The sequence below is a fragment of the Delphinus delphis genome, chromosome 8 (genome assembly GCF_949987515.2).
Source record: "Delphinus delphis chromosome 8, mDelDel1.2, whole genome shotgun sequence".
Taxonomy (NCBI): domain Eukaryota; kingdom Metazoa; phylum Chordata; class Mammalia; order Artiodactyla; family Delphinidae; genus Delphinus; species Delphinus delphis.
The window spans coordinates 28,972,666-28,995,357 of NC_082690.1; the positions used below are offsets into that span (position 1 = coordinate 28,972,666).

Sequence of the window (22,692 nt, forward strand, 5' to 3'; positions counted from 1 at the left end):
AATATATATTAAATAAATAAATATACGTATATATAACAGAAACATAAGCTATCAATAATTTCAACAAATCAACATTTCAAAATATTTTAAGTGAAATTTACTATTGAGATAATTGTAAATTCTCATACAGTTGTAAGAAATAATAAAAAAAGATCCCATGTATATTTTTTCCAATTTCCCACATTATCATTTACAAAACTATAGTACAATATCATGACCTCTATTTTGACATTGATATAATCCACTGATATTATTCAGATTTACCCAACTTTACCTTATTGATTTGTGTACGTATATGTGTATGCATATTTTGTTCTATATAATTTTTAGGACATGTATAGTTTTATGTATGCACTACAAGTCAAGATACTGACAGTTCCATCATCACAAGAACCCCTCTTGTTGCCCTTTTATGACAACACCCACCTCCCTTCTGTCTGCCCCTCTCACTCTCATCTGTAATGCCTGACAAGCATTATATTCTCCACTAGTGAAATTCTGTCATTCCAAAAATGTAATATAAATGGAGTTTTATAGTATGTAACCTTTTGAGACTGGAGTATTTTCACTATGCACAGTTATCTGGAGATGCAGTCAAATTGCAGTCAAATGCAGTCAATAATTCATTCCTTTTTTATAGCTGAGTAGTTTTCTGTGATTTGGATGTACCACACTTTGTTTAACCATTAGTTTGTTAAAGGACATCTGGCTCTTTTCAGCTTTTGACTATTACAAATGAAACTGCCATGAGATTTTTGTGTTGAACATAAAGTTTTATTTCTCTGGGATAAACATCCAAGAGCACAATTGTTAGGTTATATGAGAGTTGCATGTTTGGTTTTATTAGATCTAAGAGATTCCAGAGGGGCTGTATCATTTTAATTTCCCATTAGCAACATATAATTGATCCACATTAATTTTTTAATTGATCCCAAGTTTATATTTGTGTTTTAGAAAATATCCATTTCTTTATATTGTTCTTACCAACATCATTAATATTATCATTTTGTGTTTCTTTTAGAATCCATACAATAATAGATACAAAGTTTCTTCTGAAGGTAGTTGAATGAAAAATGATTAGTAGGAGAGACCAGAAGCTGTAGAGAGGCAGGTACTGGAGTTTTCCTAAGCCCATGTGCTATTATATGTCCCCCGCACTAGATGGTTTTTCCCTCACACACAGAAACCTCGCCATATGAACAACTTAAATTCTGCCTCAAAACAAAAACAAAACTGCAAAGTACTGCATGTCATGGTTACTTTCAAAGAATCAAAAGAGCTACAATTAATGTGACTGCCAAAGGTGTACTAAAAAGGTTATATTAAAGGAAAAAGGAGCAGTGATCTGTAGTTAAAATCAACAACACTAGATTATAGAGTCCTGGGTTCTAGATCCACAAGTGACACAGATTGCTGTGTGGGCTTGTATTTTTCACTCACAATGCTTTGTCCCTCAGACAACTCTGAGCCACGTGTATAAGATCACATATTTATTTTCCTGGAAATTAAAATGAATTGAATGATTTTTCTCATTTACATTCATGTTATATAAAATACATATATTAATAAATTGAAATAATTGGTAGTCTTTCTTTGGGATTGTAGAAGAAATTCTCTGTGAGAATTTATTTTAACATGTTACACAGCCTGCAAGTAGGAGTGGCTTACACATTGCTATTCGAATTCTAAGAGGACAAAGTTTTTCACATCTCATCTCCAGTACAAATTCTGGGGGAAAGAGGAAAAGCACAGATTATCACCAGATCACTATTGGTTAAATTCTCTAGTAACCTATGGAAATCTAAACTTACCTGTGTCCTAAAAAGTGACCAATTAGTACATAACAAGGATATATATTTTGTAATCATGACTTGTAGTTCTGATGATTGAAATTTAATGGAAATAGATTATAGGAAATTAATAGAGTATTGTGAAGCTTATTTAAAAAGAAAACTAATGTTCAGGGAAATTCAATTTTTTCATGTGTTAAACATATCTTAGTGTTTCAAAACGCACTGTAAAAAGTTTAACTCGGACACATTCATTAAATTGCATTTGTTTGCCTTAACAAACAGCAGATGGTGAGTCATTGTTCGAAAAGTAACATGTGTTACCTTTACCAAATAGAGTTATTTCAGACAATTGTTTTGAATGTGCTATTGAATTTTTTATTTTCAGTGTGGAAACAAAATAAGCACACAAAAACTTCCTTGGAGTTCTAGCCTTAGTTACTTGCTAACATTTCAAGGTTATCCTATCTCTTGTCAACAACTGGTTATTGACCCCTGATGCATACAAAAGGAAAGCTCTGAAACCATATTTGTGGCAACTAATCTATTTTTTTTAACCATGAAATCAAGAGCCTTAATCACATTAGTAATGCCTGACCGTTCTGTTTCAATTCCAGGGCTGTCTAGTGAAACTAATGAACTGTCTTGATGGCTCTAAAGCAGAACCAGGGTCTCACAGGCCAGTTGTGAATTATGAGTACATTTCTTTCTATTGCCCATAAATATTTTCTAGTTTTATATTCACAGTAGCTTAAAACACCTAAATTCACATCACTGAGAGTGTAGCAGTGCTCTGCATGTTTGGGATTAATAGTTGAGTTAAGTATATCCCCTATATTTAAAAAATTCATTTTCAGTATAGTCCAATCTTAATTACCATAAATCAGACCTTATCTGGTGATAAGGTTGATAAATGTCAGCACCTTTTTTTTCCCTGTGTGTGTCATAATAACTTTCACACTGCATCATGAAATAGTATTTTGGAGAGAAATAGACCTAGAGTTAAATACTATAACGTCAAGTTTGAAAGGTAATATTGGTTTTGACATGAGACCATCGCATGGCTGGTAGGACCAAAGAATGGGTGTGGAGAAGTTGACTTGGCCATTATGTGTATGGAGGTAAGACTTTGATTATAAATGGAATTTCTCAGGAAGGTGATGCAAAAAAAAGGTTGGTTTTAACATAGAGATTGGGGAAATGCCTGTAAAAGAAACAAAGGAAGGGGAAAAATTTCAATTGAAGGTCAGCAGGACTTAACTGAAAGAAAGGCAAGTGACGTAGATGCAAATGGAGGTGAAAGACACAGAAGTAGTGAGGGCCTTTCATGAGGCAGCCATTTAAATATGTCAGAAGCAAGGTGAGTGTCCAGGAGGAGGCAAGTATTAAATTTAATGAAAATCGATGAAAACAAAAAGTGTCTGGATTCAAGTTCTAAATGTTCAAGGGAAACCTGAGAAGGGCGTTACACAGAATGGTAACTAGCTCATGCTTAACTCTGCTGAGTGAAGAAGAGGCAGATGGAATGAAAGTAAGTTGTAAGGGCACATATGCAACACCGACCTGACTGCACTGTACAATTTGCTGTGTCCCTTATTTTTCTCTAAGGTGCCATCGACTAGCTCAGGAATCTTTGCCTTAGTAATATTTGAATGTATTCTCCAACCTTCTACTCCCACACACACATTCTGGTTTTTGGCTGGAAGAGTCATTCAAATACAAATCACCGTTGTTTACTAAATACATTTTTCTCTAGCTCTAACAATTTATAGGAGTTTTTTACTAAGTTCATTCATTGTCTTTAATAAATCCTTGAAAGTAGACTTACAACTGTGAAAAGGATGCCTGGTATAACCTCTAACCATTCTGATGTAAACTTACCCTGTGATAATCCCAGGAAGGAGAAGACCAGGCTAATATAATGCAGAGATAGTGTAAAACTGTAGCTCCAATAGAGCACCAGTACTAAGATTTCCCTAAAATACAATCATATTTGTAACAATGGCCATTTATTTAATATATCAATAATAATAATAATAATGACAGTAACAATAGCCCCTATTTTGTGATGAGCATTTGTTATATGCCAGGAATTCTAATATGTGCTTTGCTTATTTCATTCTTTTAAATCTTCTCACCAACCTTATGATTTAAGCATTATTTTCCCAATTCACAGATGAGCACTTTGGAGCTCAGAGAGATTGAAAAACCTGCCCAAGGTCACTCTCAGTAATTAGAAGAGTTGTGGCTCTAGTCAGATATGCTCTAGTGCAGAATCTCAGACAACATGGATTTATTTCATGGGATTAAGGATTGTCTTACCTTTTGTTTTTTTGTTATAAAAATACTCTAAGACAAGGGGTAATTTAAAATTCCATAACTCCATAGTTTAAGTGAATGCCTCATTTATTTTTTAATTTTTATTTATTATTATTTTTTTTGCGGTACTAGGGACTCTCAATGCTGCGTCCTCTTCCGCCACGGAGCACAGGCTCTGGACGCGCAGAATCAGTGGCCATGGCTCACGGGCCCAGCCGCTCCACGGCATGTGGGAGTCTCCAGGAATGGGGCACAAACCCGCGTCCCCCGCATTGGCAGGTGGACTCCCAACCACTGCGCCACCAGGGAGGCCCCTTCATTTATTTTTAATTCAGAAGACATGGGCCCAAAAGAGTGTGAAAGCATAAGACATTAGTAAAGGAACAATGTGCTTAAATGTTTGCTGAGAGAGAGGAAATGTGTCAGGGGCATGAAAGGAAATTTTCTCCTATATTACACTTTTGTTTAACCTTGTTCCTGACTGGAAGAGTTTAAGATTAACTCATTTCAACAAGATGTGCAGTTTCATGAGAGGATAAAAGATCTCCAGTAGAGCCCTAGTCATGAAATTTCCCCAAAATATAATAATAGTACTAATGATCATTTATTTGTTTGATATACTCTTAATAACAACAATAATAGTCTTATTTTGAGTTGAACATTTATTATATATGAGGGATTCTAATATGTGCTTTTCTTATTTTATCCATTGAGATCCTTCCTGCAACCCTATAATAAAAACTGACAAATATTTCCAGGAAGTGTGAGTTCCTACACACTAATGGATCAGTGCCACAAGTGATGGTATCAGTTCTGCTTCCAAATAAAATTTGGGACTTCAAAAGAATGAAAATAATAGGAAGTAATGAATGACAATAAAGGCCTTGAGTAAAAACAGGATTGAAATTAAGACCATGGGTTAAGCCTAGATAAATATTAAAGTCCTGTTCAGATGTGAGAAATTAATTGCTTTTCATGTTTCTAAAGTAGGCTCTTATAGTTTTAAGTCAAGATAACTGTATGCAAATATGTCAGATTAAAATCTAAAGGCACTTATTTATAGTTCCACCAACAACAGTATACAAGTGTTTCCTTTTCTCCATACCCTCATCAGCACTTATTATGTCTTGTCTTTTTGATGAGTACCATCCTAAAAAGTGTGAGGTGATAACTCATTGTGGTTTTGATTTTCATTTCCCTAATGATTAGTGATGTTTAGCATAGTTTTATATACCTTTCAGTCACTTGTACATCTTTAGAAAAATATCCATTCAGGTTCTTTGCCTGTTTTTTAAATTGGGTTATTTGTGTGTGTGTGTGTGTGTGTGTGTATTGTATAAGTTTCTTATATTTTTGAATATTAACCCCTTGTCAGATATATGATTTACAGATATATTCTCCCATTTTGTGTTAGTGGGAATGTAAATTGGTACTGCCACTATGGAAAACAGTATGGAGTTTCCTTAAAGTATTAAAAATAGAACTATCACATGATTCAGCAATCCCACGTCTGGGTATGTATCCAAAGGAAATGATATTAATATCTTGAAGAGATATGTGCACTCCCATGCTCATTACAGTTATTAACTATAGCCAAGATATGGGAAAAAACCTGTCTCCACCAATGGATAAATAGATAAAGAAAATATGATGTATGGAATATTATTCAGCTTAAAAAGAAGGAAATTCTGCTAATTGAGACAACATGGATGAACCTGGAGGACATTATGCTAAGTGAAATAATCCAGACAGAAAAAGGCAAATACCATATAATCTCACTTATATGTGGAATCTAAAAATATTGAACTAGTAGAATGGTGGTTTCTTGGGGCTGGGGGTGGGGTGGGGGATCAATGGGAAGATGTTGGTCAAAGGGTACAAACTTTCACTTATAAGATGAATAAACTCTGGGATCTAATGTAAACATGGTGATTATTGTTACTAATGCTATATTATATAATTGAAATTTGCTATGGGAGTAGATCTTAAGTGTTCTCACTGCACACATGCATACACATAAATAGTAACTACATAAGGTGAAAAGGTGGGGAAAAATAGCTAAAAGCACTAGAACTTGGGATTGCTATTCCAAGAGGTAGTTGCTTTAAAGGGAAACCAGGGAACCAGAAAAGAATCAGAACTTTGTATATCTGTGATTGAGGGGGCTGGTCAAGTAATTAATATAACAATGTTAATGAGGCCCTACCATAATCTGTGAAGCCCTTGAAGGAAGAGATATATGTCATGATTCTTTCCCAAGAGGATCAACAGTCTAATGGTGGCAGAGATCATATAGAGAATAATTTAAATATAAAATGGCAATATTTAAGGTACATTTGGAGTACAAGAACTGTTCTTAATCTGGACTGAGAGGAAAGATTTCCTGGAGGAAGCATGATGCCTGAACTAAGTCTTGAAATAGGAGAAAGAGTTACCTTGTAAAGAAAACTAAGGTCTTTCATCTCTAGCAATATGGCAAATGACTTAGCATCTTCCAAATGAAAGAACTAAAATGCTCAATAAAATATTCAAAACCTTTTAAAATGCATTTCTGATCTGACATTGCAAAAAAAGGATTTTTTCTTTATGGAGTTCATAAAGTGAAAGAAAAAATACTACTGTTAGTAGTGCATATCAAAACCATCTTTCCAATGAAAAGTTTCTGTCACACTCTGGAAACCTTGAGCTTAAGGGAATAGTACTTAAAGCTTACTCTCTGCTAAAGATGGAGCATCTTAGAAAAGACTTTTATAGAAAGGTGAGACCTCAAGGGACCAGTCTCAGTGTAAAATTAAATACTAAGTAAAATCCCTATTCAGAGGGAATAGTAAACAAATGAACTGGAGATTGATATTGAGTAGGTGGGAGTAAATAGTCTCTCCTGATAAATTTTTATGAGCCAGGTGACCCCTGATTTATGTCTGAAATCATAGTAATTGTTTAGTCTGAAAAATATGAAGCAGATAATTGAATTTAAAATGGTCTGTAGATGATAAGCTTTCAAATAAACTCATAGCATCAACAAAAGCATAAAAATGTCCCACAGATGCAATTCCAATGAGAATATGCTGCTGACAATAAAAAGTTACATAGTACATATTGAAATAATGCCCCTGGAATGAGACCTACAAAAGTTTCAGAAAATATGTTAACATATATTTCAACTGGAATTATCAGGTGGCAAAGAATACAATATATTTACATTAAATGCATCTCAGAAAACGAAGAGCACGATATAAATAAAAGCAAGGAACAAAAAACTACAAAGAATAAGAGAGTTAAATATAACAAAATAAGACTTGTAGAAATATTATAAATACATGTGTGTGCACAATATATTATACACCTAATTGAATTTTAAAACTCAAAGGATAGACTAAATTCCAGAGTTTAATAGAGAACTTTAAGACAGAAAATACATTTTAAGAATTATCCAGAATGCAGAGAGATTAAGATACAACAGAGTGTTTAAAAGTCAGGGATGAGAGAGTGAGAAGTTACACCATATAGCTTTTCAGAGTCCCAGAAGAAGACAAGAACAAAAATGGAGAGAAGCAACACTTGAAGTGAAAAAATCAAAAATCTAAGAAGCTCCATATATCTCAACAGATTAGTGAAAAGTGAAGAGAAATCCAGCCTGGGCCTGTAATATTGAAACTGTACATCAAGAAGGAAAAATAGCCTGAGAAGAAACAGAAATCACTGCCAAAGTCACCATAATTAACTTTGATGGCTGCTTCTTAACAGCACCAATGGAAACCAGAAGACAGTGGAGTATCTTCCAAATTCTGAGACAAATGAACACTCAAGAATTCAATATTGAGAGAAGCTTTCTTCAAGAATGAGGATAAAATAATGATACTATAAAGGGAAAACCTGAGAGATCTTACAGCCAGCTGACACTCACAGGATAACATATCAAGGCAGGAATTGAGGAAGAAATAAAATCATCCCATGGGGAAGATCTGTGGTTGATGAGAGAATATTCTGGTTGCAAAGATATTGGCAAATGTGTGGGTAAATTTAAACAAACTTGTGAAACAATAATAATACATATGTTTGTAAGAAGAAAAGAAAAAAACATAAAGCTTATAAGTAGGGAGTAAGGTGAGCATAGTTGAAAACTTTGGCAAACTGTTGTCACTTTCTTAAAAAGTTAAACATGCATCTACCCTATGACTTAGTAATTCCACAACTAGTTATTTATCCAAAGGAAATCGAAACTCTGTGCCCACACACCCCCACATAGGCTTGAAAAAAAACATTCAGAGCAGTTTTTTTGTTTTTTTGGTTTTTTTTGTTTTTTGCGGTACGCAGGCCTCTCACTGTTGTGGCCTCTCCCGTTGCGGAGCACAGGCTCTGGACGCGCAGGCTCAGCAGCCATGGCTCACGGGCCCAGACGCTCCGCGGCATGTGGGATCTTCCCAGACCGGGGTACGAACCTGTGTTCCCTGCATCGGCAGGCAGACTCTCAACCACTGCGCCACCAGGGAAGCCCCAGAGCGGTTTTATTCACAGTAACCTAAACCTATAAATGGCTCAGATAGCCATAAATAGGAGAATGTATTTTAATAAAACAAAACCCAAAATACAAATTATAATACATTCATACAATGGAGTACTACTTATCAATTTAAAGCAATAAACATCTGATACATGGGTACTGATGGATGAGTGAAAAAAGCCCAGTATAAAAGAGAGTCTACCGTATGATTCAATTTATATGAAGTTCTATAACAGATAAAACTAGTCTGTGCTATCTGTAATAGATATCAGATACATGGTTGTTTCAAGGGGTGGAGATGGTTTGACTGAGGAGGTGAACAAAGGATCTTTCAGGAGTGATGGAAAAGTTCTATATATTGATTTAGTATAGATTATACAGGTGCATTTTCAATATGATCAAATTGTACATGGAAGACCTGAGATATTCATTGTATGTAAATTATACATCAATAAAAGGAGACATAGACTACATAGCTTCTCAACAAGTAGAGGGAAAATAGAATGAGAAAATAAAACTACATACTGAATAATTGCAAAAAAGGCAAGACAGACAGAAAAAGAAAAAGAAAGTGAAAAAGAGGGACAAATAGAAAGTACATAATAGGAAGATAGGAAAAATTCTAAAAATTGACTAAAGTCTCAAAACACAAACGGCAGATCATCACCCTATATATGTTTAGAAAGTGTAGCTATATGGTGTTTACTGCTATATATGGACAATATAGAAAAAGGGAAAGAAAGATTGAAAGTCAAAGGGTAAAAAAGATATACTAGAAAAAAAGCAACTTGGAGATGGTAAGAATGCATTAATATCTGACAAAATAGACAATAAGGCAAAAAACCATACCAGAAATAAAGTAGGGCTCTATAAAATGATACAAAAGATAAATTGAGCAGATGTCCATAAAAACTCTATGAATAGGAAGAATTTCAATCTTTAACATTTTAATTATTTTTATAATTTTTACATATTCATGCAGTGGTTTGGTCAGGCATGGGTAATGTATCCACCCCTGTATTGGCTAGAAGTGCTGTAATTAAAGAGAGGAGTGAGAGCTACTTATGGAGTTGGAGTAGGTAGCTCTGTTGGAGTGTATTTCCTTTCCCAGGTAAGAAAAGGGAAGATTTACCTTAGGTTATCTGATTGGTACTGGTAACCTTTAATCATGTTAAGTTTTACAGGTGTCAGAAGGATAGTAAATTCATTTCTGCACATTTAAATTTACTGTGAGAATTTCAGGTAAAATATTCAAAATTACCTGGTTATATGGGTATGGAGTTAAACACAGAGGATAAGATTGGAGTTCCAACATTGTTAGCCTTCAGTATAGAAGTGTATTTGTAACTGTGAGGTGAGATGAATTAAGAGAAAGTCATGACAAACAATTATGGCCAGCACAACAATTACATGAAATAAATGTAGTATTATGCTTTAGTGTGATAGGTGTATTTCCAGGAGTAGAAAGGAAGTACATTTACAATTACAGACTCTGAATTTTATTTGAAATTGACCTTGTAAAAATAAAATGATTTACACACAACTTTTAGTTATGTTCTTTTCTTAAAGTAAAACTCTATAATTTCCTTTTGCCAGAGTTTGTGGTTTGTCACAAGTCTCTGCATAATTTGTGTTTATTTTTAAAACATCCATACCACATTCCCACTCACTTGTTCAATAAGGAATTTGAGGCAAGTAAATCCTTAATTTTATTTTGAATCTTACACAGATTTCAATTTAATGATTTCAAATTTGCAAATAAAATGAAATTTCTTATTCAATAAAAATTTGTACTCACTGTTGCTCCTTAATATTTGATTTAAAAACAAGAACAAAATGATTTTACTGTAACACAAACTTCGATTAGATGGCAAAATTGACCTTATAGGCTCCTTATTATTTCCAGCATCCTTCATTTCTAGCATCTCTGTGATTACATTTTTAGCCCTGAACTGTGTTTTGTACATGAATCACTTCTGTCATTGCTGTTTTAACCAAAGGACTTTTCAAACCTTCAGTGGGTGTGGTATTCATTCTATTTTTTTCTAGTTAAAAAGAAACACGGACAATATAAAACATTAAGTTTTGGAGAAAAAAACAGCTTTTATTTCACTGTACTGTATCATAATTGTAACATACCACCAAAAATGAGATTGTCCAGGACTTAATCTTTTAATAAGTGGGCAGAAGGTAATACTGGTCCTCATAGTATTTAACTTTCAAATCTCTTCTCAAAATAGGTTCTTCTTTAAAAATAAATCATAAAACTTAGTTGAGAGTGTTGCAGTGTGTAGAAGTAGCAATTAGTGTTAGAAACATAAAAAGCTAAAATACCACCTTTCCAAAGCTTTTAGTGTAAAGGACCATGTAATAGCTAAGGCATTTCTATAGGAAAACTGCATTTGCTTGTGGTTCCTCTTTACTTTTAGACTCACCTAGTTGGAAAAAAAAAAATACAAAACAGATAACAACCAGAACTTCTGAATTTGCATTAATGCGTGCAACAGAAAATGCTATGCAATATAAAGGTTAGGCTGATTTTTTTTTTTTTTTTTTTTTTTTTTGCAGTACGCCGGCCTCTCACTGCTGTGGGCTCTCCCGTTGCAGAGCACAGGCTCTGGACGCTCAGGCTCAGTGACCATGGCTCACGGGCCCAGTCGCTCCGCGGCATGTGTGATCTTCCCGGACCGGGGCACGAACCCGTGTCCCCTGCATCGGCAGGCGGACTCTCAACCACTGCGCCACCAGGGAAGCCCTCAGTTTATATTTTGAATTTCTTTCACACTTACTCCTTTAAAAAATCTGACATGGTAATAAGGTAGCAATAATATTTTAACTATTAAGTATTCCTTAACATAAATTTTCAATATGGTTTTAAAATGTTAAATTTTTTAATATAGATCTTTTATTCTCTGCAGTATTTAAGATGCAGGTACCATGCTGGTTTTGGTCATGTACGGTAAAGAGCTGGGCATAGAATGATTACTATCCATGTCTGCAACTTATCTGTGTACAAGTGAAGCTTGTAATTGAGCGGGCTCCTCTTTCCTTCCATTGTAAAGTGAGACATTATATTTCTCCCTTTACATGTAGTTATAATTTTTCTACTAAAGATCCTATTATCTGCTGTAGCACACAGTAGCCTACAGGATTGATGATGTGCAAGAGCGAAGGGGCTAACACATAGCTCAAGGTTACCAGTCTGTGTGGCTCCAAGGTAGTTGTTAAAGGAACTCTTTTACTATTACCATTATTATTGTTTTGTTTTATTATTGAAATATAGTTGACATACAATATTAGGTTAATTTTAGGTGTACTACATAATGATTTGACATTTACATAAATTATAAAATGAGCATCATGATAAGTCTAGTAACCATCTGTCTCCGTAAAAACTTATTACAATATTATTGACCTATTCCTTATGCTATATATTATATACTCCTGACTTATTTATTATGTAACTGGAGGTCTATACCTCTTAACACGCTTCACCTATTTTGCCTACACCCCAAACCCTCCCTTCAGGCAATCATCCATTTATTCTCTGTATCTACGAGTCTCTTTTACTTTGTTTTCTTTGTTTGTTTTGTTTTTTAGATCACACATATAAGTGAGATGCAGTATTTGTCTGTCTCTGTCTGACTAATTTCACTTAGGCTAATACCCTCTAGGTCCCTCCTTATTGTTGCAAATGGCAGGATTTCATACTTTTTATAACTAATATTCCATTGTGTGCATCCATTTGCCTATCAATGGATAAAAAGGTTGCTTACATTATCTTGGATATTGTAAATAATTCTGCAATGAACATTGGAGTGCATATGCCTTTTTAAATTAGTGTTTTTGTTTTTCAAGTAAATATGCAGAAGTGCAATTGCTGGATCATATGGCAGTTCTATTTTTAGTTTTTTGAGGAACATCTATATTGTTTTCTAGAACTGTTGAACCAAATTACAATCCCAACAGTTCTTGAGGGTTCTTCCTTTTCTCCACATTCTGCCAATATTCACTATTTATTGACTTTTTGATGATAGCCATTCTGACAGGTGAGAGGTAGTATCTCATTGTAGTTTTGCATTCCCCTTACGATTAGTGAGTTGAACATATTTTCAAATGTCTGTTGGCCATCTGTGTGTCTTCTTTGGAAACATGTCTATTCATGTCCTCTACCCAGTTTAATCAGGGTTTTGATTTTGAGCTGTATGAGTCCCTTCTATATTTTGGATATTATCCCCTTATCAGGTATATTGTTTGTAAATATCTTCTCCCATTCAGTAAGTGGCATTTTAATTTTGTTGATAGTTTACTTCACTGTGGGAAAGCGTTTTAGTTTGATGAAGTCCAATTTGTTTATTTTTGCTTTTGCTTTCCTTGTCAGAAGAGACAGACCCAAAAAAGTATTGTTAAAACAAATGTCGAAGAGTGTACTGCCCATGTTTCCTTCTAGGAGTTTCAGGTTTTACAATTAAGTCTTCAATTCACCTTGAGTTTATGGGGTGAGAAAGTGATTCAGTTTATTTCTTTTACATGTAGCTGTCCAGTATTCCCAAGGTCATTTATTGAAGAGTCTATCTTTTCCCACCTGTGTATTCTTGCCTACTTTGTCATAGATTAATTGACCATAAAATATGTGTTTATTTCTGGGATCTCTATTCTGTTCCATTGATCCATATATCTTTTTGGTGTCAGTATCATACTGGTTTGATTACTGTAGCTGTATATTATAGTTTGAAATCACGAAGCATAATACCTCCAGCTTTGTTCCTCTCTCTCAAGATTTTCCTGGCTATTCAGCGTTCTTTTGTGCTTCCATACAAATTTTAAGATCAATTTTTCTAGTTCTGTGAAAATAGTCATTGGTATTTTATAGGGATTTCATTGAAGCTGTAGATTGCCTTAGGTAGTAAGGTCATTTTAACAACATTAATTCTTCCAATCCATGAGCACAGTGTATTTACACATTTGTTTGTGTCATCTTCAATTTCTTTCATCAATGTCTTATAGTTTTCTGAGTACAGATCTTTTACCTCCTTGGTTAGATTTATTCCTAGGTATTTTATTCTTCTTGATGCAATTGTAAATTTGATTGTTTTCTTAATTTCTCTTCTGATGGTTTGTTGTAAGTGTATAGAACTGTAACATATTCCTGTATATGACTTTTTTATCCTACAACTTTACTGAATTTATTTATTAGTTCTAATGGTTATTTGTTCGCACCTTTAGGGTTTCTACATATAGTATCCTGTCATCTGCAGACAGTGACTGTTTTACATCTTCCTTTTCAATTTGGGTGCATTTTTTTTCTTTTCCTTGTCTGATTACTGTGGCTAAGACTTCCAATACTATGTTGAATAAAACTGGTAAAAGTGGACATCCTTGTCTTTTTCCTGATCTTAGAGGAAATACTTTCAGCGTTTACTGTTGAGTATGATGTTGGCTGTCGATTTGTCACATACGGTCTTTATTATGTTGAGGTATGTTCCTTCTATACCCACTTTGTTGAGAGTTTTTTATTATATTTGGATGGTGAATTTTGTCAAAAGCTCTTTCTGCAGGTATTGAGATGATAATCTGATTTTTATTATTCAATTTATTAATGTGGTGTATCATGCTAATTGTTTTCCTTATAGAGATACTGAACCTTCCTCATGTTGTAAAATCCTTTTAATTTATTGAATCAGAAAAGATGCTTAACATGTTTTCAGTCTTCTTAAATTCATTGAGACTTGTTTTGTGATGTGATGTGTCCTGCATAATGTTCCATGTTTTCTTGAGAAGAATGTGTATTCTGCTGCTTTTGGATGAAAAGTTGCAAATATACCTATTAATGCTAACTAGTAAAATATGTGACTTAAGGCCAGTGTTTCCCTAATTGATTTTTGATCTGGATAATCTGTCCATTGAAGTAAGTGGGACATTAAAGTCCCCTACTATTCTTGTATTACTGTCAGTTTCTCCCTTTATGTTTGCTAACATTTGCTTTATGTATTTAGTTGCTCCTAGGTTGGGTGTATATATTATTACAATTCTTATATCTTCTTGTTTGTTTGATCCCTTTATCATTATGTAATGGCCTTCTTTGTTTCCTATTAGTCTTTGTTTTAAAGTCTACTTTGTCTAAGTATTGCTCCCCCAGCTTTTTCTTCATTTCTGTTTGCATGGAATACCTTTTTCCATCCCCTCATTTTCAGTCTGTGTGTGTCTTTGGATCTGAAGTGAGTGTCTTGTCGGCAGCATATTTATGTATGCTTTTTTTTATTATTATTCATTCAGTCACTTTATTTATTTTCATTGGAGAATTTAGTCCATTGACAGTTAAAGGGATTATACAGCCACTATGGGAGACAGTATGATGGTTCCTTAAAAAAATAAAAATAGAGCTACTGTATGATCCAGCTATCCCACTCCTTGGCATATATTTGGAGAAAACCATAATTCAGAAAGATACATGCACCCCAGTATTCATTGCAACAGTATGTGCAATAGCTAGGACATGGAAGCACCTAAATATCCATCAACAGAGGGATGGATAAAGAAGATGTTGTACATATATACAGTGGAATATTACTCAGCTATAAAAATGAACAAAATAATGCCATTTGCAGCAACATGGATGGACCTAGAGATTGTCATACTGAGTGAAGTAAGTCAGACAGAGAAAGACAAATATCATATTATATCACTTATATGAGAAATCTAAAAAAAATGGTACAAATGAAATTATCTACAAAACAGAAATAGAGTTGCAGATGTAGAAAACAAACTTATGGTTACCAGGGGATAAAGGGAGGGGGGATGAATTCGAAGATTAGGGTTGACATATACACACTACTGTACATAAAATAGATAACTAATAATGACCTACTGTATAGCACAGGGAACTCTACTTAATATTATGTAATGGCCTGTATTGGAAAAGATTCTAAAAAAGAGTGGATATATGTATATGTGTAACTGATTCACTTTGCTGTACACCTGAAACTAACACAACATTGTAAATCAACTATATACCAATAAAAATTTTTTAAAAAAAATAAAGAGATTGTAAAGTAAGTATAGGTATGTACTTATTAGCATTTTGTTAATTGTTTTCTGGTTGTTTTTGTAGTTCTTTTTATTCCTTTTTCTCTTGTTTTGCTGTCTTCCTTTGTAATTTAATGACTAATGCTATGTTTAGATTCTTTCCCCTTTTTGTGTGTGTGTGTACCTATTATAGGTTTCTGTTTGTGGTTATCATAAGGTTCATATATACCAAATATATATCTACATATACCTATATATATGATTATTTTAAGTTGATATAATCTTAAATTTGATTTCATTCTAACAACCATGCATTTCTCTCCCTCTCCCAAAGTTTAATTTTTTGACATAATATTTTACATATTTTTTTATTTTGTGTACCCTTTAATACACAAAACATATAATTGATAGATGGTAGTAGATATGGATAATTTTACTACATTTCTCTACTATGTTTACTGTATGTTTGTCTTTACCTATTATTGTTTCTGTCGTATTTTTATATTTCTAGCTGTGGTCTTTTCTGCTTAGAGAATTCCCTTTAACATTGCCTATAAAGCTGGTTTAGCTGTTCTGAGGCCTTTTAGATTTTGCTTTCTGTAAAACTATTTTCTCTCTTTCAAATGTGAATGATAGCCTTGCTAGGTAGAATATTTTTAGTTGTAGGAGTTTTCCTTTCATCACTTTGAATATATCATATCATTCCCTTCTGGCCTGCAAAGTTTCTGCTGAAAAGTCAGTTGAGAGTCTTATGGGAGTTCCCTTGTACATAACTAGTTGTTTTTCTCTTGCTGCACTTAAGATTCTCTCTTTATCTTTGCCATTTTAGTTTTGATATGTCTTGATGTAGAACTCTTTAGTTTCATTTGTAGGGGGACTCTCTGTGCTTTCTGGATCTGGAATTCTGTTTTCCTCCCCAGACTAAGGAAGTTTTCAGCTATTATGTCTTCAAATAAATTCTCTTCCGCTTCTCTCCCTCTTCTCTTTCTGGGACCTTTATAATGTGAATGTTAGTACACTTGATGTTGCCCCAGAGGCCCCTTAAAATATCCTTACTCTTAAAAATTATTTTTTTCTTTTTTTCTATTCAGCTTGGATGATTTATACTATGCTTCAAGTTTGCTGATCTGTTTCTTCTGAATCATCTAATCTACTGCTGATTCCTTCTAGTGTATTTTTTATTTCAGTTTTTCTATTCATCAGATCTGTTTGGTTCTTCTTTAAATTTTCTAACTCTTTGTTGAAATTTTCACTCTGTTCATCCTTTCTTCTCTTGGGTTTGGCAAGCATCTTTATGATCATTACCTTGAACTCTTTTAAATTGCTTATCTACACTTCTTTTAGTTCTTCTGAGGTTTTGTCCTATTCCTCCTTTTGGAAAATATTCCTTTGTATCCTCATTTTGCTTAATTCTCTGTGTTTATTTCTATGTATTAGGTAATTCAGTTAAGTTTCTTGATCTTGGAGAAGTGGTTTTATGTGGGAGATTCCTTATGTGGCCTAGCAGCACACTGCCCTCTGGTCACCAGAGCTATGATCCAGGTGTGCCCCTTATGTGAACTGCATGGGCCCTTCTCTTGTGGGAGGACTGACTACTGTGGATGCTCTGGTAGGTGGAGCTGGCCATTGGCCCAGTTGGCTGCCAGGCCCTGATTCATGTGGTGGCTGCCAGCCAGTTTGTGCATGGGGCCAAGTCCCAGCATGGCTGTTTGCATAGCTTGGGGTGTCCTGGGGTTGCTGCTAGCCCACCTGAGGTTGGAGTCAAGTCCTGAGACAGTTGACTTCATGGCCCAGGGGGTTGTGGGGCTAGTTCCAGCCCTCTGGTGGGCTGGTAAGTTTCTGGCACTAATAAGCTAGAGGGAGGACTCCAAAACTGCCTTTTGATCTCCCAGCCTCCTTTGCAGCTGGTGTGATCATGTGACTGGGCTCTGGACCAGGGAAGACCAGGAAAGACCAGGGGAGTGTAGATATGCTTTATCCCACCCTCCTCCACACTTTTGTCTCCTGAGGAGCCAGGACACAGACCTGGCTGTAACCTGGACTGACCACAAAGATGAGGATGATGCCCTGGGTGGAGCCTGAGTCCTGAACAACCCAGTGGGCAGGGACCCCACCTCACTGCTGGACTTTCATGAGAATCTGAGACTGTAAAGAGAGCTCCATCGACTCAACCGCATGCCTTGGACTCAGGAAAGTCACCTGCAGCATCAGAAGCTCCCGGTGGTAAAGGGGGCCCTGGGTTAGAGGCCACATGTACAGAACAAGCTGAAGGGTCCCCTCCCCTCTAGGCAGCTGCCCTCCTGGGATCCCAATCCTGCTTGGGCTGGGGGACCAAGGTCCCTGGAGAGGACCCAGATGGCAGTGGTCAGACTCCTGCAGCCCTGAGTGAGGTAGAGGAACACAGAGGTCAATAGGGGCAGCCAAGCAATGGGTGGCAGGGGTAGGGGCTTGTTGTGCCCCCGCCACAGGTCCTGTGACAGGATGATGTGGCAGCCGCAGGGTGTGGAAAGAAACATGTAAACAAAGCCCCAGACCCCTTCTGAGACTGAAAGCAAGTCACTACAAGTACTTGCTGAAAAGATGAATCACAGGAAAAGAAGTGTGGTTCCTGCTCATAGGGACAGATCAAATGAGAAGGGGGGCACTGGGGACCAGAGGTGAGAAAGAGAGAAAGGGTGGGAGCTGTCACGGCAGGCAGGGAGGTGACAAGCTTCAGGGTGAGGGGCCGGGTGGGCTGGTCCAGGGAGGAGGGTTGAGGATGTGAACTGGGGTAGTCTTATCGTTTCAGCTGAGCTGCCCCCGAACATTCTCTGGGCTTCGATCCACCAAGGCCTCCCATGTGTCACATGGGGAGCTGAAAAGCCCAGGGGCTTCTCTATTTCCCGTGTGACTTTGGTTTATAGAAAGCGTGATTTGGCATCATCTGAAATGCACATCTGACCAATGTAAAGAACCTTGCAAGTTTCCACAACATATGCCACAGACACAAACGCCTCTGAAGAATGCTGGTGCCCAGTAGTGATTGATGACCCAGCGATGAACCTACTTGGATCTCTCACATCAGAACATGGCACAATGGGTGCCTCCGAGGCAGGTCTTGAGGGAACTCTTTAGACAGAGCCTTCCTCCTGCCCCACAGCCAACCTCCCTCCCTGATCCCCTTGCCTCCCTAAGGTTTGACCCAACTCCTTCATCACCCACCCCTTTCCCCTTTTTTCTTGACCATCCAGTTTCCATCAGACCCTCAGCGAGAAACAAAAATAATTCATGGTGCAAACTTGGGAGAAGCAGCTCACCTGGTAAAAAATAAGTCCCTTTGTACTTAAGAGGCCCCACCAAGTGCTGACTGCACGGAAGTCCCAGGAAGCTGAGTGGGGGGCAGCAGGGGATGGGGGGTGGGGTGGGGCTAACTGCCCCTCCCCTACACAGGGTACTGGTTTTCGGTGCATGCGTAGATGGTGCTCAGCTGGCTTCTCCTCCGGATCCGCTCAGGCACTTTGGGGAGGATCTGGAAGGTCTGAGGCAGCAGCTCCAGACAGGCCTCACAGAACTTCTTGATTCACCAGCAGTAGATGATGGGGTTGAAGACGGACTTGAGGTAGCTGAGCTCTAGGACGCAGAGGCTGGTGGTGTAGAATGTGTGTCCGCAGTAGAACCTCCAGTTGAACACGGGACAGCAGGCTGTAGACAGAGTGCGGCAACCAGCACAGCGAGAAGCCCACGAAGAGGATCAAGATGGTGGTGAAGGCCTTGGTTTTGAAGCTCAGGTCCAGGCTGACCTGCTGCTGCCGTTGGAGCCGCCGCAGGCCGGTGCAGGTTGGCAGCTGCAGGTCCAGGCTGTAGGACTTGTTGTGCACGTGCACGGCGTCCTTGCACACTGTGTGCAGTATGCCCAGGTAGGAGCTGAGCATCACGGCGAAGGTCGCGAAGAAGGTGGCCCCCACCAGCGTCAGCACTTAGGCGCGGCCGGCCAGCAACTCGGTGTAACCCAGCATGCATTGTGGTGCCCGCGCTGGCACCTCCACCTGCGGCCAGTCGCCCAGCAACAGGGTTGAGACACAGAAGTACAGAGCCCAGGACACGGCGGTGATCACCTTGGCCCTGCGGGGGTTCAGCCTTTCCTGACGCTGGACGATGATGAGGAAGTGGTCCACACTGATGATGAGTAGGATGGCCACGCCCTCCAGGACGAAGGACCAGTAGAGCGCAGCCGAGAGACTGCAGAAGGAGTCCCCGAAGTGCCAGGAAACAGTGATAAGGGTTACGACGGTGAAGGGCATGAAACACAAGGACAGTATGATGTACGAGAAGGCCAGCGTGGCCAGCAGCAGGGTGATGGTGGAGTGCATGGCCGGCCTCTGGTACACGATGATGCAGACCACGGTGTTGCTGAGGAACCCCACCACGATCATCAGCATCATGAGGACTGCCAGGGACATCCTGAGGGGCGCAGGTGAAGGGGGTGCCCGAAAGTCTGCCGCGTGGCTCCCTTTGGGCAGCAGGTATTCGTAGGTCTCAATGGACGAGCGGTTAGAGGCCATCATGGAGGAAGTCCTGGAGCTGGGGCAGAAAGGAGAGGAAGGGGCCTCAGCGCTTCAGGGGCTGCTGCATTCTTTCTGCTGGCTGCATTTTCCTCCCGGTTTTCTTGTATCTAGAGGGCGCTGCAAGGGCTGGGAGGAGCCTGCCTCTTTGGGAGCAACTGGCTGGGATTTGCGATTCATCACAGCCTCATCATCTCCGTGACAATGACTGTGTCCGCAGCTTTCTACTTGGACGCTCTCACTGGTCTGTTGCAAAGAAGCATGAAAGAGAAGGGGGTTAGACCTTCCAAGCATGGGTTGAATAGAGCAGTTTTTACCTTTTACAGGTATTTTAAACATCAGAGTGGAGCTGACTCACTTATTTACCACGTGGGGAAAAGGCTTGGTCTTCACAAATACGACGAGCCTTGTCATGTAACCCAGGAAACCTGATCAGACCTACCTTGTGGGGGACCAGAATTTGTAATCAACATTTCCATAATCAGCATGTATTTTATAACTTGAATTACAAACATCCTGATCCAGTGAAGCTTTGGCTGAGGCAACCCCCAGTAGAGAGCCAGCTCCATGAGGGCAGGGTTTTGTCTGTGTGGTTTGTTGTGTCCCCAGCAGAGAAGATGTTCAAAAGAAATTCTGTTGAATGAATAAATGGTAGTTGATGCCGCTGCTATTTGTTTAAGTGTGGAGTCACATGCAGTTTTAAAAAATAATCCAGCAAGATCCCATGTACCCTTCCCCCAATTTCCCTTAATGGTAACACTTTGGACAACTGTAGTGCTGCTAGAATGTTAGTTTTGGAAACACTGATGAAAAGGAAGACACTATCCCCCCAGATAAACTCTTTTAAAGGATGCTGTTGGGGCTTCCCTGGTGGTGCAGTGGTTAAGAATCCGCCTGCCAATACAGGGGACGTGGGTTTGAGCCTTGGTCCAGGAAGATCCTACATGCTGCAGAGCAACGAAGCCCGTGTGCCACAACTACTGAGCCCACGTGCCACAGCTACTGAAGCCCACACGCCTAGACCCCATGCTCCGCAACAAGAGAAGCCACCACAATGAAAAGCCTGCACACCACAATGAAGAGTAGCCCCTGTTCGCTTCAACTAGAGAGAAGCCTGCGCACAGCAAGGAAGATCAAACACAGACAAAAAAAAAAAAGAAAAAAAAGTTGCTTTGTCAGCACCAGTGTCCTCATGGTAGAACAAGCTTCCAAAAATGTCTGCCACTAGTGTTTATGTCTCCAGTGGGAGTCCTAGTAGCTTCTTGCCTCTCCAAGTCGTTCTCCAAGGTCAACTAATGGGTCTGACCCAGACTCCTTTCAAATTATTTCCTCTGTGCTGGGATTCAGAGCATGTGAGATTTTGTGCATGCCTTTTAAAAGCAGAGTGTCTGTGTCATATAGTCCTCTGTCTCTCCCACATGCAAGCCCCACTGTCTTTTAAAGCCAAATGTTCTAGGGACTCTTCTTCCCTGTGCAGGAACCCTGGACTGGGGAGCCTGATGTGGGGTTGAGTCTCACCATTCCTTGTGAAGAACCTCTGCAATTGTGATTCCTCTCATTTGAGCATTGCCTATCCAGGGGTGTGGGTCGTCTTCTCCCACACTTCTAGTTGTGGTTCCTCTTTTATATCTTTGGCTGCGGAAAATCTTTTCTGCTAGTCTCAGCTTGTTTTCATGGATAGTTGCTTTGTAAATACTTGTAATTTTGGTGTGCATCCATTGTAAGAAGGGAACATTTTCTTTCGCTTGGATTTTCAGTTGCTTGAAAAAGTAATACAATATCATTTTTTTCTATAAAAATTGAGAAAAATCAAATGCATAGATATGTTCAACTTTAGAAAAGTAGGTATTTGGTAAAAGATACTTAATAATTGGTATATTACCCTCACACACACACACAAACATAATTTAACTCCATATGCATACTACATTTATTTTTCCATTCCTATATATTTCATATAGATCACACATTTTGTAAACTAGCAGGGGCCATACCAAATGGCTCACTTTTTCTATTGCCCTATACATTTTCTGTACAAACCATCTAACTGTGATGTTGCTTATTTAATAATCTGAAATTCAATACTGGCAAAGCCAAGAATTTATGCTGATAATAAATCAATTTCTCTGAGGGGTGTGGAGTTGGGTTCTTGCTTTCCGTTCCTGGAAGGAAACGTTTAAATACTGACAACTGTTACTTTAAACCCACCTTGGTATTACAGGGGCTTGAGTCTAACCTCCCTTTAAATGCATACAAGTTTTCAGAGAATTCAACCTAGGCATTCAAAAGAAAAGGAAAACTGGCTCAACTTTGTTCCATTTTCCTTCAGATAATGGATAGGAGAATGTGAAAGAGAAGCCATTTAGTCTTAAGTACACATTATATGGTATTTTCAAGGATGTAACAGTCCTTAGTTCTTGGGCAAAAAATCTTAAGTCTCAAGAGAAGTAAAACATTGACTTGTGAAGAGTTAGGAATTATATACACTAAAACCAAAACTTTTATTTATCTA

At 37.9% G+C, this 22,692-nt stretch overlaps 1 pseudogene; it reads right to left on the reverse strand.

Moving 5' to 3' along the window:
* Window positions 1–19,060: 19,060 nt before the first annotated feature.
* LOC132428986 (probable G-protein coupled receptor 45) lies at window positions 19,061–20,360 on the reverse strand (annotated as a pseudogene).
* Window positions 20,361–22,692: the final 2,332 nt, after the last annotated feature.